The sequence below is a fragment of the Stegodyphus dumicola genome, chromosome 1 (assembly GCF_044657685.1).
Source record: "Stegodyphus dumicola isolate Sdum_Otavi_A_Nest chromosome 1, ASM4465768v1".
Lineage (NCBI taxonomy): Eukaryota > Metazoa > Arthropoda > Arachnida > Araneae > Eresidae > Stegodyphus > Stegodyphus dumicola.
Window position 1 is genome coordinate 8,057,152 of NC_140768.1, and position 17,708 is coordinate 8,074,859.

Below are 17,708 nucleotides of genomic sequence, written 5' to 3' on the forward strand. Positions count from 1 at the left end.
CTCCAGGACGAATTCCATAAAGGTCGTTCAAAATCGGTTGTTGCTGTGCGTGAGATATCGATATATTAGAAAGATATCTTTTATTATATTATTAGAAAGAATTAGAAAATATCGATGTTGTGCATGAACTGATAAAGCAAGATCATCATGTGACATACCAGAGATTGAGGCATCTTTGGGCATTAGTACGACAAGCATCAATAAGATATTACATGAATATTTGGCTGTAAAAAAAAATTGTTCACGTTGGATCACACATAATCTGACAAATACTTAAAAGAAGGCTCATGTCGAGTGGTGCAAGGAAATGTTGGAAAAATATGTTAAAGGTGCATCAAAGGCTGTGAATAACATTTATACGGGGATGAATCATGATGCATACGAGCCCAAAACAGTAGTCGACTGTGTGGGTCTTCCAAGATGAGCCAAATCCAACAAAAATTGTTCGCAGAAGAAGCACACTGAAGCAAACGGTTGCCTGTTTCTTCGGCACTGTTGGTCATGTGGTGACATTGGCATCAGAGCAACGCAGAAGGATTAATTCCGAATGGTACATGACCATTTGTTTACCAGACGTCATTGAAGAAATTGGAAAAAGAAAGCAGAAAAAGAGGCGAATCATTCTTCATCATGACAATGCAAGCTCTTACACATCTGTTCAAACAAAGGAATTTTTGACAAGCCAAAACATCGAATAGATGTGTCACTTTCCGCACAGCCCTGATTTGGTACCCAATAATTTTCTGTTATTCCAGCACATCAAAAATAAATTATGTAGTCAGCGATTTGCAATTCCCAAAGAAGCGGTTGATGCATTCAAAATGCATGTTTTGGAATTACCTCAATTGGAGTGGGAAACGTTCTTTAAAATTTGGTTCAAATGCATGCAAAAGTATATAGATCTTCATGGAGAATATTTTGAAAAACAATAAAACCAATTTTGATCACAAACATTTCTTTTTTTATTATTAGGCCAGAAATATAAATAGCAACCCTCGTATTAGAAAATTTGGCAAAAATAAATCTTAAGAATCGCATTGATTTTATAATGTGGCTAGGATAATCTCTACGAATATAATTATCAAACTGGCATTCTAAGCTAATGTTAATCACATTTCAAATTGATCAAAAACATGAATCTCCTAAAAATGTCACTTACAAAGCAAAATTTAAAGCATTATATCTGTAAATAAGGAACTCAAAGCATTACTCATAAATCATTATTATAAACATTATTACTCAATAACAATCGAATTGCCAGAATATGTTTTGATCAGACCAATTTTAAGAAGAAAATTATCGACAGCCTTTATTCACTTCCTCACAAACATCTAATTATCATTCAAAATTTCTTCAAGAATAAGTTTACAGGAAATAGCATATCAAAGAGTTAGTATGAGACTACAGTAGACTCCCGATTATTCACGGGCAGATTATGTGCGGAGCGGATTATCCGCACCTGCCGCACAAAGTTTTTTTTTACAAGCGTAAAGCAAAGAAAATAAAAATGTTCACAAAACTGAGCGAAACGTTAAATTTGCTAAACATTGTGCTTATTTATGGCAAAAATATCCCAGGCCTTCTCGGAATCTTCCCCTCTGATGAGTAAGTGATTTCTTACTCACCTTTGCAGTGCCCGCTCCACTGCTCTCTCTCGTCTTAATCTTACTGACACGTCCACTTCCTCGCACTCGCCATTGTTAGTTTAAGCCTGATAGTGTTTGAGAACCGGTCGGAGTTAATTTCTTATCTTTTATTGTGTTCAGTGCTTGTGCTTTTTGGTTTTGTGTTTTTCGTTACCGATTTAAAATGTCAGGAAAATGAAAGAAGGTTGTATTGACAATTGCGCAAAAACTAGAATTAATTTTCAAAGTAGCAAACGGTGCTACAAGGCAGCAGAATGAATTGGATTACAGAATCACGGAAACAACAGTGCGTGACATTCTAAAGCAAAAAGACAAACTGGTAAACTTTGCTTCCACTATGAAATGGTAAACTTTGCTTCCGCTATGAAAACGCGAAAAACTATGAAGGGTTCTTTCTACCTTTGATGAGCTAGACATGGCATTGACAGAGTGGTTAGCTCAAATTTGAAAAGAAGGTACTCCTGTAAATGGTCCTATCATTGTGGCGAAGGCAAAAACCTTTTTTGAGTTGTTAGGCCTGAAAGGAAATTTTCTGGCTGGTTAAACAGAGACATGGAATTCGAGAAATTGGACTTCATGGGGAGAAAGTTAGTGGTGACCAACAAGCAGCCGACGATTTCCACCATGAATTTGAAGAATTTGTTTTAAAAGAAGAGCTATCTTTTGAACAAATTTACAATGCCGACGAATCGGGACTTATGTGAAAATGTCTTCCCAATCGCACTTTAGCATCTGAAAATAAAAGTAAAGTGGCGGGTCATAAAAGCAGCAAGGAAAGGATCACTACCATGTCTTGCAGTAATGCTGCCGGTGGACATAAACTTTGACTTGTCATTGGAAAGTAAAAACAAAACCGAGATCTTTCAAAGGCACAAGGATAGAAAATTTGCCCATTGATTACTTTAACAAAAAAAAAAAAAAAAAAAAAAAAAAAAAAAAAAGATGGATGAACCGAAACATTTTTCAAGATGGTTCGAAAAAATCTTTGTTCTTCAAGTGCGTAAACATCTTAAATCGAAAAACCTGCCTGAAGAAGCTGTGCTATTGATCGACAATGCATATTCTCACCCAGCAACAAGCGTGCTAAATTTTTGCAAAGTTTCTTCCCCCAAATGTTACTGCGCTAATCCAATCCATGGACCAAGGAGTCATTGCAACAATTAAGAGAACATACCAAACCAAGCTGCTAATGACCAAAATTGAAGAAGGTTATGATCTGAAAGAGTTTTAGAAACACTACACAATCTTGGACAGCATCTACGATATTGCATCTGCATGGGACTCAGTGAAACCGTCAACCGTCATAAAATCATGGAGAAAACTCATGCTTAATGTTGAAGCCAACAACAACCTAATCCCTTTGAGTTGTGAAAAAGAGAATGAAGATGTAGACACGCCCACGGCAATTCTTGCCAATATGGTGAAAACAGTTCCGAGTGGTGAGAATGTCGATGCTGAAAACATTAACGAGTGGTTGGAGTGTGACGTCAACGAACCTGGCTTCGAACGCTTGACGGATGACAAAATTGTGAAGAAAGCAACAAGGAAAGAGACCGAGAATGAAGGAGAGCGAAGTGAAGGGGAAGAAGAGCCCACTGTGCAAATGCGGAAAACTCACGAAGTGGCTTTGCAACAAGTCGACGGACTGCTGAGCTATTAGGAAGAACAAGACGATGCAGATTTGGCCAAGAAGCTTATACTACGAAAAATGCAATCTCGGATCAAGAGAAAATGCTTCCAAAGCAAGAAGCAAACACAAATGACTGATTTCTTCTAAAATGTGTAGTTTTACAGGTATGCTTTTGTAATTACATAATACATTACAGTATTAAAACAATACATATGTTTTAATTTTTCTGTGTATCCTTGACACCTCTCGTAAGTACAAAGCATTTTTCTGTTTTCATTAATAAAATGCATTTTATGTTAGTTTTAAGTGATATACTAAAATATTAAGCGTTAGTTAAACATTTCCTGCTGTTTATTTTACGTTTTATTGTACATAAAACGATTTTCAAAGTTGGAATGACTGTTTTCTCTTTGCTATACCCGTTTTTAGCTTTTTTTTTTGGATTATCTGCGATTTTTGTTATCCGCGGCGGCCGTGCCACCCAATTCCGCGGATAATCGGAAGTGTATTGTATATCGGATTTAAATTTTACTGCAATTCATCCAAGTTCAAAAGAATTTTCTATACTATCAACTTTCTTTCCACAAGTTTTGATGATCTCTGCATAAGATCTTTAAATAAGCTAAAAAAATAATTTCCAGCAATTCTTAAATAATAATTTGCCATAAGTACAATAAAAAAACATAGCAGTTACATTACCAACCACTGTGAAGAGAATTTTTCAGCAACTTGATATTGTAATGAAGAGAATTTTTTTCCATATATGGATGAGCAACATAAGCATATTATTACAGGAAAATTACATGCAGTACAGGATCAAGAATTAAAGCAGCTCATGTAAAAATGTACAAAATTTAGGTTGGTAAAATACATTCCTAAATTCATTTGTTTTAAAAGTACTTCAACGGATCTTGACAATTTCATTATGAAAACAAGTTCTCTATTAAGTTTACGAACATGTCTTTTTAAGGAATGGATAAAAGCAAAAAAAAAAAAAAAAAAACATGAATAAAATTCAAGTATTTAAAGTAATTAGAAATTGGAAAGAGATTTATAAGATTACACAGCTGAAAAAACAGTTTGCCATTACCAAAATTGATTGATAAGGCAAATAACAATTTTAATATATTATGAAAGAAAGTTATATCTTTCTATTATTGGCAAGGAGCTTCATAATACAGCAACATATTGTATTACTAAAAATAAAGAGAGATCAACAAATTTAACTAAAAAAATGGAAGTTATTTCTTTTTACAACAAACAACACATTTGCCAACTTATGTGCACTACCAAAATTCCATAAAAACCTCATCAAGTTTATATTTATTGCTAATAGTACTAGGAACTACAAGAAGAATTCTGGCAATATTTTTACAGCTCTGCTTAAATCAGTATGTAATGTAATTTTTGATTAAGCTAATGCAGAAAATACTGTTGGATTATATACAACATGCAAATAGTAGAAAATATTAAAAATCTTAATATTTACAATATCAATGACTATGATTAATATATTTGATTTCAAGTTGAGTGTATATGAAAGAAAAGGAATCAAGATGCAAAGTGAGTGTTGTTTTTTAATTATAATCAAGAAAATACCATTTATTCAGGACATTCTGAGGAACTTTAAAATAACTACATAAATAATATACCAGGGTAAATAACTATATAAAGTGTGGAAACACACTTTTCCTTCAAACAAATGCCATTCCAATGGGCAGTTCTTACTCAACCCATTTACGTTACCTCTATTTGTTTTCTAAAAAATCCAAGTTTTTTAAAAACATCATAACAGATGATTACACTATATTTGCTTTCACCTACAAATATATAGATGGTATAACTGCCTTTAACAGCTGATCTTTGGAATATGGTAACAGGTAGTTTGGCGACATTTTGGAGGTTACTACCTAGGACTTTGGTAATAATGCGAGAAGTACTCAGTTCCGATTACGCATTATTTTGTGTGAGGGAAATGAGAGATCATGAGATATGTCATGTGACATTAATGGACGAATTACAGTTCTTTAATCAGAAAGGGGGGGGAATTTAGAAAAATATGTGTAGTACTATATTATTTTGTATTAAGCTTCATTGTGTGCTGTGTGAAATAGTGTTGATTAATTTTTGGATTGCATGATGCTATGTAAAGTGAATTCTAAATTTTTAATGCGTTTATCTGATAATAATAAGTTGAGATTGTGTGAAAGGAAGGATATTACAGATAAGTTTGAATGGCGGTGCAAGAAATCTGGTGAAATTGGACATTTTGTGAAACGGAGTGTAAGGAAGGGTACGTGGTTTGCTGAAGGTAGTTTGAGTATGGGTGAAATTTTATTAATTTCTTATTACTAGGTGAATAGACTGCCAGTTGACTACTGGATTTCGGATTTAGAAATTAGCAGTAGTACTGCAGCCAAATGGAACTCTTTCTGTAGGGAAGTGCGCATGCCACGTAATGAAGATTCTGAAGAGTGAGTGAGTGAGTGATTATGGCGCAAAACCAGAGATGATTATGACGCGCCAAACAAAAGATGAGATGATTACAATTGATGACATTAAAATTCAATAAATAAAAACAAGTAGATAAATGTACCAAATCCAGAGGATGAAGTCATATAAACACAAGTTAAAAGCACATATTAAAATTCAAGAGACAGTCTTCAAAACAAATTACATTTGGTAATAAAAGCCAATATCTTTTAAATAATAAAATAAATTAGAATTGACCTCTCTTCCGATTAAACGGTCGAGAGGTAAGTCACAGCTATTAAAATATTTCTGGCGAAGACTATTAAAACATGGACACTCAATTAAAATATGACGAACAGATAAACAAACATTACAGTTAAAACAAACAGGCTCATTTTCAGCTTTTAAAAGGTAGTTATGTGTCACTCTAGTGTGACCAATTCTGAGGCGAGTCAAAAGAACTTCCTCCTTACGATTTTTGGTTAATTCCCAGTGCTCAATTCTAGGTTTTACATGTCTTAATTTATTTTGAAGCTGAACATCCCAAAGTTGTTGCCATTTTTTTTCGGATCTTTTGTTTCACAACACAACAAATGTCTGCAAAAGGGATGAGACGACTGGACAGTTCAACAGCACATTTTGCTGTGATATCTGCCAGCTCATTCCCTTTTATTCCCACATGCCCGGGAACCCAGCAGTACAGGATATCATACCCACGATTCATTAAGTTTATATGTATTTTGAGAATATCCACTATTACTGGATTTTGAGTATTAGGAAAAGCTTCTATTGATTTAAGAGCACTATACGAATCTGTATAAATTATAAACTTTTTGTAGCAGAGCCTTGAGATGTATAAAAGACTATAATATATCGCAGTTAATTCGGATGTTAAGACAGAAAAAGCACTGTGCAAGCGTCTGCCCTCCATGTGGTCTTTAATTACATATGCCATCCCCACATGATCTTTTGACTTGGACCCATCTGTATAAACTGGAAGATAACTGCTATATTTGTTCCTGTGCTCAGCGAAGAGTTGTCTGTAAATAATCTCGTTAGTGCTTGCCTTCACATGATACTTAAAAACATCAAGAAGCTGAATCCGTGCATTTTCCCAAGGTGGGATTTCAAAATTCTGTACTGCTTGGGGGTGCATATCAGAGAGGGAAAGTTCCTCAATGACAGGGCGAACTCTTAAAAGAAATGTAGGAACACAAGATGGACGTGTTTCAAATAACGCGTTACTCACATCATCAAGTAAGCACAGCTTATTGGGATGTTCAGGTTGGGATAGTATATTAAAACATTGCAAAAGGGACAATTGTTCACGCCTCAGATAAAGTGATGGTTCATTACAGTCAACATACAGGCTCTGGACAGGAGAAGTCCTGAAGGCTCCTGAACATATCCTCAAACCTTGATGGTGAACAGGATCCAGTTTTAACAAAACAGATGACCGAGCGGATCCATAAACAACTGAGCCATAGTCCAGTCTAGAGCGGATAAGCGCTCTGTAAATGCGAAGCATGGAGCAACGCTCTGCACCCCAGGAGGTGTTCGCCAACACTTTTAACATATTTAGTGTTTTGAGACACTTCTTTCTCAGGTTTAAAACATGAGAAAGGAAAGTCAATTTCTGGTCGAACGTTACTCCTAAAAATTTTACTTCGGGCGCAACTGGAATAATTGTACCATTTAGATATAACTCAGGTTCAGGATGGAGACCTCGCTTCCTACAAAAGTGCACGCACACAGTTTTCTGTTTCGAAAAAGTAAATCCCTGTTTGTCTGACCATTCTTGGATCTTATTCAGAGCCATCTGCAATTGCCTCTCTATGTATCTCATGTCTGCTCCTCGACAGCTAATCTGTAAATCATCTACATATAGTGATCCTAAGATGGTGTGAGGAAGTTCTTTTAATACAGAATTTATTTTTAAACTGAACAGCGTTACACTAAGCACACAGCCTTGAGGCACACCCTCTTCCTGTTGAAAAACATCCGAAAAAACAGAGCCAATCCTTACTTGAAAAGTTCTAGCGTTCAAGAAATTCTGTATGAAAATTGGTAGGTTGCCGCACAAGCCACTCTCGTGAAGATCCCGGAGTATACCGTATCTCCATGCCTTATCATAAGCTTTCTCAATGTCGAAGAATATTGAGACAAGGTGACTTCTTCTGACAAAGGCTTTTCGAATAGATGTCTCTAATAGAAGCATATTGTCTACGGTCGTTCTCCCCTGTCGAAAACCGCTCTGATAAGGCAATATAATATTATTCTTTTCCAAGAAGTAGACTAGGCGGCTGTTTACCATCTTTTCAAACAGTTTGCAAACACAACTGGTAAGGGCAATTGGCCGATAGTTCGAGGGATTCCTCGGGTCTTTCCCTGGCTTCGCAATAGGAATGACAACAGCTCTCCTCCATGCACTGGGAAATGTACGCTCCTTCCACACTCTATTGTAAAGTGTGAGAAGGGCACTCAGTGACTTATAGGACAGATGCTTTAGCATTTCATAATACATGCCATCCAGACTTCAACCATAGTAAAGTCTCTATTGTACGGCTCAAAGTTGGAAGAGTTGAAAGCGATGGGATTTTTCTCAGAGCGTTGCTTGATAGAAAGAAATGCAGGTGAGTAATTTCGGCTGGAAGAAACGGCAGCAAATGTCTCACCAATTGTATTTGCAATTTCTTCTATGGAGCTAATCACTCGGCCATCTTTTTCCAGAAAGGAAAGTGAGTGGTCTTTATACATTCCGCATGCTTTTCGAACTCTTTCCCAAACCCGCTTACTAGGCGTAGAGGATGTTATTGAGGACACATATGAAATCCAGGAATCCCTCTGGCTCTGCCTTCTTACTTTCCGTGCATTTGCTTTGGATCTTTTAAAAGCTATGAGGTTTCGCAGAGTAGGATATCTACGAAAAATACCCCATGCTTTTTTCTGTTTTTTCAGTGCTTCATGACAGTCGCGATTCCACCATGGTTTTGAATATTTTAGTAGTTTTCCTGATGTTCTAGGAATGGAGAGCATAGCTGCCTGAATAATAGTATTAGTAACAGCTTCAACAGCGTCATCGATATGCGCATCTTCTACCATTTCATCTGTGAGCTCTGCAATGGAAGAGAAGAGTTCCCAGTCTGCCCTGTCCAGTATGAATCGAGGGGATCTCGACATGGGGTTTGCTCCTCTTCGTGCAAGAGACACAAAAATAGGATAATGATCGCTGTTGTACAGGTCATTTCCGACACTAAAAGTGCAAAATGGCAACAGAGATGGTGAACAGATGGCAAGATCGAGAGCGTGGAATGTCCTTGAAGGCTCATGGAAGTATGTATCTTGCCCATTATTTAGGAGACAAAGGCTGTGATCTTCGATCATCTGCTCAATTTGTCTTCCTCGGCAATTTGTATCTTTGCTACCCCAGAGTGGACTATGGCCGTTAAAATCTATTATTATAATAAAATGCTCAGGCAGCTGCTCTATTAGATTATTTAAATCTTGCTGATAAATGTGCTCATTTGGAGGCAAATACAAAGAAACAAATGAAACAACAATATCAAAATTTATTTGAGTAGCGACAACTTGGAGGGATGTCGTCAAAGGAAGTACATTTGAGGGATAATCCAGTGAGGAGAGGAGACCTACTCCTCCACTGGCACGCTCACCTGCAAGGTTATCCTTCCTGACGAAAGAAAACCTCCGAAGTTTTGCATGGTGTTCTGGTTTCAGATTTGTTTCCTGTATTGCTAAGCACACAGGATGGTACGCATTTATTATAGATTTGATGTCAAGCAAATTTCGGTGGAAACCGCGACAGTTCCATGACACGAGGGTGGCCATTATGAATGGTTTTTGTTTTTCCTGTGCTGTTCTTTTGTTTTTCATGGAAGTAGATGCCTGGGAAATTCCAGACCCTCTTCCACTTCCATAAAGTCTGAATCCGCAGATTCAGAAATCATGTCATCAAGAGAGCTATTGCTGCGACTTCTATTTTTATTTGATATTTTTTGTGTGGCAGTTTTCGGCTTACTTTGAATAATTGTTTCTTTCTTTTGTACTATATGAGTTGCATTTTCTTTTTTCTTGTTGGATGTAGACGGTTGGGTTTTATTTGGTAGGGTCTGTGTGCCTATTGATGTTTGGGTGGCAACTGTACGATATGATTTAACAGCACTGGCGTATGATGAATTTGGTCGAAGCTGTGTGCTCTGGACTAGTCTTCTGGCTTCGGCGTAAGAGATGTTCCTAGTAACTTTTGTAGTCTGGATTTCTTTTTCCGATTTCCATATTGGGCACAAGCGAGAAAATGCTGGGTGGTCACCCTTGCAATTTATACACAAAGGCGCAGCGGTACAATTATCAGAATCGTGGCCAATCTGTGAGCATCGGGCGCATGTGAGGCTGCCACGACAAGACGTCTTAGAATGGCCGAAACGCTGGCATTGGAAACATCGCATAGGGTTTGGAATATAAGGTCTTACAGGAATATTTAGATATCCAGCCTTAATATTCTTAGGCAGATCAGGCGTGTTGAAGGTAAGGATCACGTGTTTCGTGTCTATCAACTTACCTTCTTTACGCATCTTGATCCGCCTTACACCGCAGACATTTTGTTCGGATAACTCAGAAGCGATCTCTTCTTCAGAAACATACAGAAGGTCGAATTCTGAGATTACACCACGACAATAGTTCAGTGACTTATGGGGACATTCGCTTGCCCAAGTTTAGTAATCTGAAGTAAAGAAGCAGACTGGGTGGCTGAGTTTGTATCAATAAGCAAGTCTCCGGAGCGGAGACGCTTTATGTTTCTCGGCTCACCAATAGAAGACTGGATGTATTTATTTATTACGAAAGGAGACATCTTATGCATTTCGCCAGAAGGACTAGAGATGACTAGGAAACGGGGACTATTGTGATGATTTTTTTTATTTGCATCTGTCCGTAATTTTTTTGCAGAATTTTCAGAACTAGGTTGAGTGACTGGTTTAGTAGTAGACGTTTCAGAGCTAGGTTGAATGATTGGTTTATTAGTAGATGGTTCAGAGCTAGGTTGAGTGACTGGTTTAGCAGTATACGTTTCAGAACTAGGTTGAGTGACTGGTTTAGCTGTAGACGTTTCAGAACTAGTTTGAATGACTGGAGTTACCTCGAAATCTTTAATTAAGTAGATATGAGAAGAAGCCATAGTGAAAGAATAAAGATTCGGGTCCGACGGCCCCGCCCACCACGGAGCCCAACAAGGGAACACAGATTCCTGTGTTAGGGCTAGCCGGACCTATACGCAAACTGAAGCCCCACAGTCGGCTTTCCCGAAAGCAGGTACTCCCGAGAGCTTGACCCCAAGCCACTGACACAAGGACTAGTGACCAGCCGATTGACACCCGTGAGGACGACTAAGGTGCCTCCCGTTTAGCTGAAGCAGAGGCCAAAGTAGTGTGTTGGGGACAGTACCTCGCCCAACTACCAGGACCCTCCTTTCCAGCGACATGGGTCTCCACGCACGGCAAACACGTGGGCAGTTTTCTCGCCACTCGAAGACTAGAGACAAGGGCTGTTCCAGTCTCTTGTGACGAGCCCCAAACTCCGTAGAGAGAAACCACAAGGGAGAAGAGAAGGGAAAAAGTTCCAGCAAAGAGCAGAGGAGACGGAAAAGAGGATAGATCACTGGGGCTCCAGGATCGTGACACCCGTCTCATCAAGAAGATGATCCCCTGAAGGCTAGGGTACCTCGGGATTGCCACACCCGTACTCACAGAAGTGAGCCCCCTGAGGGGGAAGATTCTGAAGAAGATTAGGTAAGTCAGTATTTTTAATCATTTGAAGATATTATTTTTATGCATTGTTCTAAATGTAAGGAGTAAATAAATTAAAAAGGTATTATTGGAAAATTGTTATTAGCAATGATTTAGTTTAAAGTAATTAGGATTGTAATCTAATTAATTTAATGTATGTGCTTATTTATATTTTAAGTAGTGTTTTTTAATTTAATTATATTTTAATTTAATGATCGTGATTTTGTGAGTTATATGTTTGTAGTATTTTGGAATACGTTTGAGTAGTATACGTTGAGTATTTTCATGCATTTTCGGGAAATTTTTCTAATTTATAAGAAAAAAGCAGTGTACATGGATATAGTGAAGAGTGTGCGCAATGCCATTTTTGTGCAATTCTGGGATGTTTTTTTAAGTAAAAATAAGTCGACGTGTACATGGTTTAGTGATATTTTAATTAAATGATAGTTATTTTGTGAATTTTATGTTTGTAGGAATTTGGTATACGTTTCAGTTGAAATAAACGTGCATGGAAGTAATTTAAATATTTGACACTAAGTATTTGTAATATTTGCGGTATGAATTCGTTGGTGACGTTTATAATATAATAGATAATTTAGAGGTAAAAGTTTTTGGATATTTTATTTATTTTATACGTGGAAATGTTCATCCTTGGAAAGGATATATACTTTTTCATGATCAGGTAATTTCATATATGTGCTTTTTACCGAGTTTAAAGATTCACAGAATTTTTTTGCATTTTCGTGCAAATTTTTGTAATTTATGAGAAAATAGCAGTGTATATGGATAAAGTTAAGAGTGTGTGCAATGCCATTTTTGTGCAATTCTGGGATGTTTTTTTAAGTAAAAATAAGTCGACGTGTAAATGCTTTATGTGTATGTGCTATTCTGAAAAACGCGCAAGGAGTTTGCGATTGTGCACTTTTTCCAAATTTTGCAGTTAATATTTGTCATGATTAAGCAGTTTTGTTACATAAAATTTCTAGCATAAGTGTAATTCGGCTAGTAGATTATTGCAAAAAATGTTGAGTAAATTAAAAGAAAAGAAACCTGTCTTTACTTCGTGAAGACAAAATGGCGGCGAAAAAAAAAATAGAGGGTTGCTGTAGCAGAGTTGGTCGCCAAATTTTCGCCCAAAAATCGCCAAGTTACCATAATCCAAAGATCAACAACCCCTTTAACAATAAAAATCTTACTGAAAAAAGCAACATCTACCCAAACTGTCTGAAGCTTAACAAGACAAATAAAAACTAGTTATAGAATTACCTTGATCTAAGAATTTAAGACAAAATAACATGCTGAACAAATACTAATTCAGAAGTCAAACAACAAAAATCAGTGTTACATTTTCAAAATTTTCACAGGACTAGTTTCGATGGTTTTACTGAACCACCATCCTCAGCTGCAAAACCGCCGGCTACACTAGTCCTGTGAAAATTTTGAAAATATAACACCGATTTTTGTTGTTTGACTTCTAAATAAAAATTTGTCATTTAAAAGAAGTAAGGATTTTTGATAAAAGAAGAGAATTCAGTTTTTCAAAAATTAAACTTATCAATTGGAATACTAACCTCACTAAAAGAGTCATTGCAAATACAATTATTAATCTAATTGTCAGAATTAAAAGAATTTGCATAGTAATTAAACAGCAACAGCATTAGATAATTTTTCCTACTAAAGTTTTAAAAGAGAATGAAATTCCAATTAATCTCATTAAGTATCAACTAAAAAAAGCCAAACTGGTCTACACCTTATGAATTCTTTCAAAGTAATATATTTCTTATCTGACTTGGCTTTTATTAACTGAGGGCTTAACTATATTCCAAGTTGTCATGGTATGCCCATGGCATGCGGGGAGATGTATATTTATGTACACAAATATACATGCTGATGGATATAACACAAGTATTTTCAGAGTTGTATAAAACTGGTATATGTAAAAATACTTCCCGATTATCTGCAACTCCACGAAAAGTCGTCAACTTCAGTGGCAATTTTGTGAATTGACAAAATGCATTTTTTGGTTATTTTTATGGTGAAGTACTGTTCTGTACATAAGCAATAATAATAAAAGAAACATTTTATAAGAAACAAGGACTTATATGAGAAAAACAAAAATTTAAATGGCCAATACTTAGTTTTACAAGTAGAACCTGTTCAGCAAAATTACAGTTAAATATAAATCATAAAAACCACATGTACTCAAACAGACATGTGGTACATGGCTGCATGGGTTGGCTATTGCGGCATGTATATTAAAAAAAAATATGCCAAGCATAACAGTTCTGCCAAATGTTGAAACCAATGGTGCTCATAATCAGAAAGCACCAAAAAACTAATTATGCTAATTAAGCTCAAATTATAATTATGCAATCTGAATTCCACAGCTACTTTAGTACTGTAGCATAAAATATGCATGTAAATTTCATTTTATAAATGGTACAAAAAATTGAATTAAAATCAGTTTTGTTACTGTTAATACGTGAAATTAATAAAGAACATTTGATATTTGCTGTATATATACGTACAATTTAATTTCAATATTTAACAATAATCTTTGTCAACTAGTCATTAGTTTTTTAGTACTGCAACAAAAACACAGTAAATTATTATTATTCTACAATGATAGCATTATATTTAGATAAAATTAATTCAAATTACCTTAAATGCTACTAGAGTAATTAATTTTATGCAAAACTATGATTAAAGCACCTAGAAACTACATATCAGCTTCTTCAGAAGCTAGTATAAGTAACTGCATAAGCTAATTGCAAAAACAAAATACTGCATATCAGTACACAAAACGAAAACATATGATATAAAATTTTTAAAAAATTAAGAATCAAGAAAGTAATTTCCAACAAAAAAATTTTTCGAATGCAGTGACATCTAATTTCACTTCCTTTCTTACCACGAACGAACACTTATATTCTTCGCTATTTCTGCTACAAACAATGAGCTATGATTATAATAGAAGGTTTAGAAAGCACGTAATAAACATCTCCCTTACCTGCAATACCGGTTAAAAATAAAAAGGGCGCGAATTCCGCTTTTTAGAGTAAAACTGAGATACTTTATAGCTGACTCCGCTTGCCCACTAACATTGATAAAACATAATTAGCGTCTCAAAACATACTGATGTCTTTGTTGCCGGTTCCGCGGACGGCTCTATTTGAAATACCTAGGGGTGGTTTGAGGTGGAGAAGCTGTGGAAAAACACATCATTGAGCTTACATCGAATGGCACTACGCCGTAAAAATTTGATATCATAAGGCAGCTCTTTAGAGAAGATTTTAAGTATTTTCGAGAGCATTTAAGGGAGCATTTTTCTCAGATCGACGAAGCACACGACAACTAACCTACAGCCCAATTTTATACCAATCTTATACCAACTCTTTCCCGATTTTCAGTTTTGTTTTTAGAAAACTTTCATATTGACAGATTTTAAAGACTTCTTAGTATGCATAACACTGCTTACTAAGAGTCCAAAAACCCAGTTCCCAATTACTCGACATTCCATATTAACTCGACGAAAACTTTTTTTTTTTTTTTAATGGCTAAAATCTTCTGGTCAAGCAAAATACTATCCTTGAAATGATGTGATGGTAATTTTCTAGCTTCATAGATATGGTGTAAACAGTGTAAGTGCATTTTTATTAATGTATTATTGTAATTACAGTGTCTCTTTATCTGCATGAATGTCCGTATATTTCCTTTGTGTGTACTGTTCAAAGATTTGCTATGGTATTGTAACTTCTAATTTTTGTCTCCGACCCTTTGTGATACCATTTCTTGGAGCCTGTATAATGAATTTGGTTAGAAATCTTCCCCTTTTTCTCGAAATTTCAATCCACCCTATTTCTCATCTTGGTAACAATGTAGCTGGACAAAGTCAGGTAACCGCTGAATATCACCACATATATTCTTTCTTCTCTGTGCCAAAGAATATGTATTGTTCATAGACGTTCTTTGTCTGTGCTTCTTGTTAGCAAGTTTATGGCTGTACCCTACTGAAAACTAAACTTTCAGTTCATTCTGTGTCGTGTTTCTTAGATTTTAACCACTCCGTGTTTTTAACCGTATTTGCAAGAGTTGCGTTGTGTTGTTTATGCAAGAGAAAATGTCGAAGAAGAAGAAAAGAAAACAAATTAACTTAGCAATGAAAACGAAATTGAACACCTTAAAAGACTAGAGAAAGAAACTAGAGAAGAACGTTATTAATTAAATTGTCATGGATTAAAGTTTTGGACGAAACGCTGTTAATTTTAAGCTGGCACGTCTGTGAAAATTGGCATTTTCGGTAACTCGACATCCTCTCAATCCAAGTCGAGTTTCCTGGACCAAGGCCAACTAGATATAGATACTAGATATTTAGTTGGCCTTGACTGGACTCTATTGTGTTCATTATTTCATATTACTCCTGAATCATTTTGAATTAAAAACGATCGAGATAATCAACCACCAAGATCACTGGCACAATGCCATTCACTTGTAAAGAACAACTGCAAATAAAAAGTTACGGACACCTTTAAATTCTCTCAAATGAAATACAAGTTCTCCAGAAGAACGAATACGATAATTTTAAAAATCAACAACTATTTATTAAAATGCAGCATTGTTAACATAAACAACATAAAAAAAGCTGAATACACTACGTTCTAAACAATATGTACAAAGGAAAAAGAATATTGTTACGAATTTGCTCTTTAAAAAGCTAATGTTAGTTCAATTATAAATTAAATGGTTTTATTTCTCGCGCACTGCAGCGCGTGACGAATATTAAAAAAAAAACTAAGCCGGAAAAATTAAAAATACAAGAGCGCGTGCGTTAAATAAATAAATATCTCTTTTTGATTTCGAGAAAGTACTGGAAAATTCTAGCGCGTGATTTTAAAATCTTATAAAAGGAGGAAAACATCTCAGTTCGGAGTAGTTGCTTGCTTAGTTTGTTGTTGTTTAGAAAACTGCTCTTGTTGATTGTAGCGAATTCGCGGATTAGCGTTCTTTAGCTGTTTTGAATTACGTTCTATTGGATATTTGAGTAGTTAAAAGATAACTACTGTGAGATATTGTAATACTGCATGATAATTTGAGAAAATTTAAGCATTTTTGTTGTGATAATAATAAATTTTTGTTCATTTTTCATCGGACTTGTGCATTCATTTCATAACGAACCCGTACGCACGCAACAATTTTTGGTGTCAGAAGTGGGATTCCCAAGCTAAGGCCTGTCATCTCGCCGCTTCTCTGAGAGCAGACGCAGTGGATATCCTGCAGACGCTTCCCGAAAACCAGAGACTAGACTTTGAAGCTCTATCCGGCGAATTGGAACTGCGCTTTGGTGAAAAGTGTTTGAAAGACTACAGCAGGCTTCAACTAAAATCCCGTCAGCAGAGGTCCACCGAAACACTTCAGGAGCTCGCCACGGATGTTGAAAGGCTGTCACATCACGCCTTTTCGGAGTGCCCGACAGAAACAAGCGAAATCCTGTCGATGCAATATTTCATCGACGGCATCCGGGATCCTGAAATACAAAAAGCTCTTCGAATGGCAAATGTAAAGGACATAAAAAGCGCTCTGTTGTACGCCATGAAATTGGAGGCAGCCCAGCAAGCAACTCTTAGAGATCGCTACCCAGTCAGAGCTGTGCGAGTCCACGACCCAGGGGACCAATTGATGGCTCGTTTAGATGATTTATCCAGACAAGTCGAAGCTTTGATACGAAGTAGGAGCGAAAAGAAACTGGTTCTAAAGTGCTGGAACTGCGGAGTTGAAGGCCACATACGAAGAAACTGCAAAACACCCCGAGATACGGAAAATAAGACCATTTCTCAGCAACGACGCAGTAAACAAATTAGTGACCATATCGAGGAACGGAGGTTGCCAGATAATGAAAAACCTTGTTTTAAAGCACTTAAATTTTATACAGTGAGTGGCAACAGTAACGGACTGTCCATTAATGGGAATATCGATGGAGTTCCTTGCAATATGATCATTGACACAGGAGCTAATGTTACCATCAGTAGGAAAGATTTAGCTGAACAGTTTAAAGATAAACTTATTTGGACGCCATCCTGTGTTACCCTTCAGACTGCGTCTGGTGACAAGATCGACATAACTGGGAAGTTAAACGTAAACATCACCTTTGGAAGTGCCGCCTAC

The 17,708-nt window shown here is 36.3% G+C and overlaps 1 protein-coding gene across 2 annotated transcripts in view; it reads right to left on the bottom strand.

Moving 5' to 3' along the window:
• The window catches only part of LOC118197053 (thymidylate kinase), a 40,381-nt gene extending 25,662 nt beyond the window's left edge, over positions 1-14,719 (bottom strand). Inside the window, exon 1 of one of the 2 annotated variants that reach the window (XM_035368528.2) lies at positions 14,458-14,719. The gene's annotated coding sequence lies outside the window, so the exon portion shown is untranslated. The remainder of the gene's footprint in view (positions 1-14,457) is intronic. The other variant, XM_035368527.2, reaches the window with a different exon arrangement.
• Between the last annotated feature and the right edge of the window lie 2,989 nt (positions 14,720-17,708).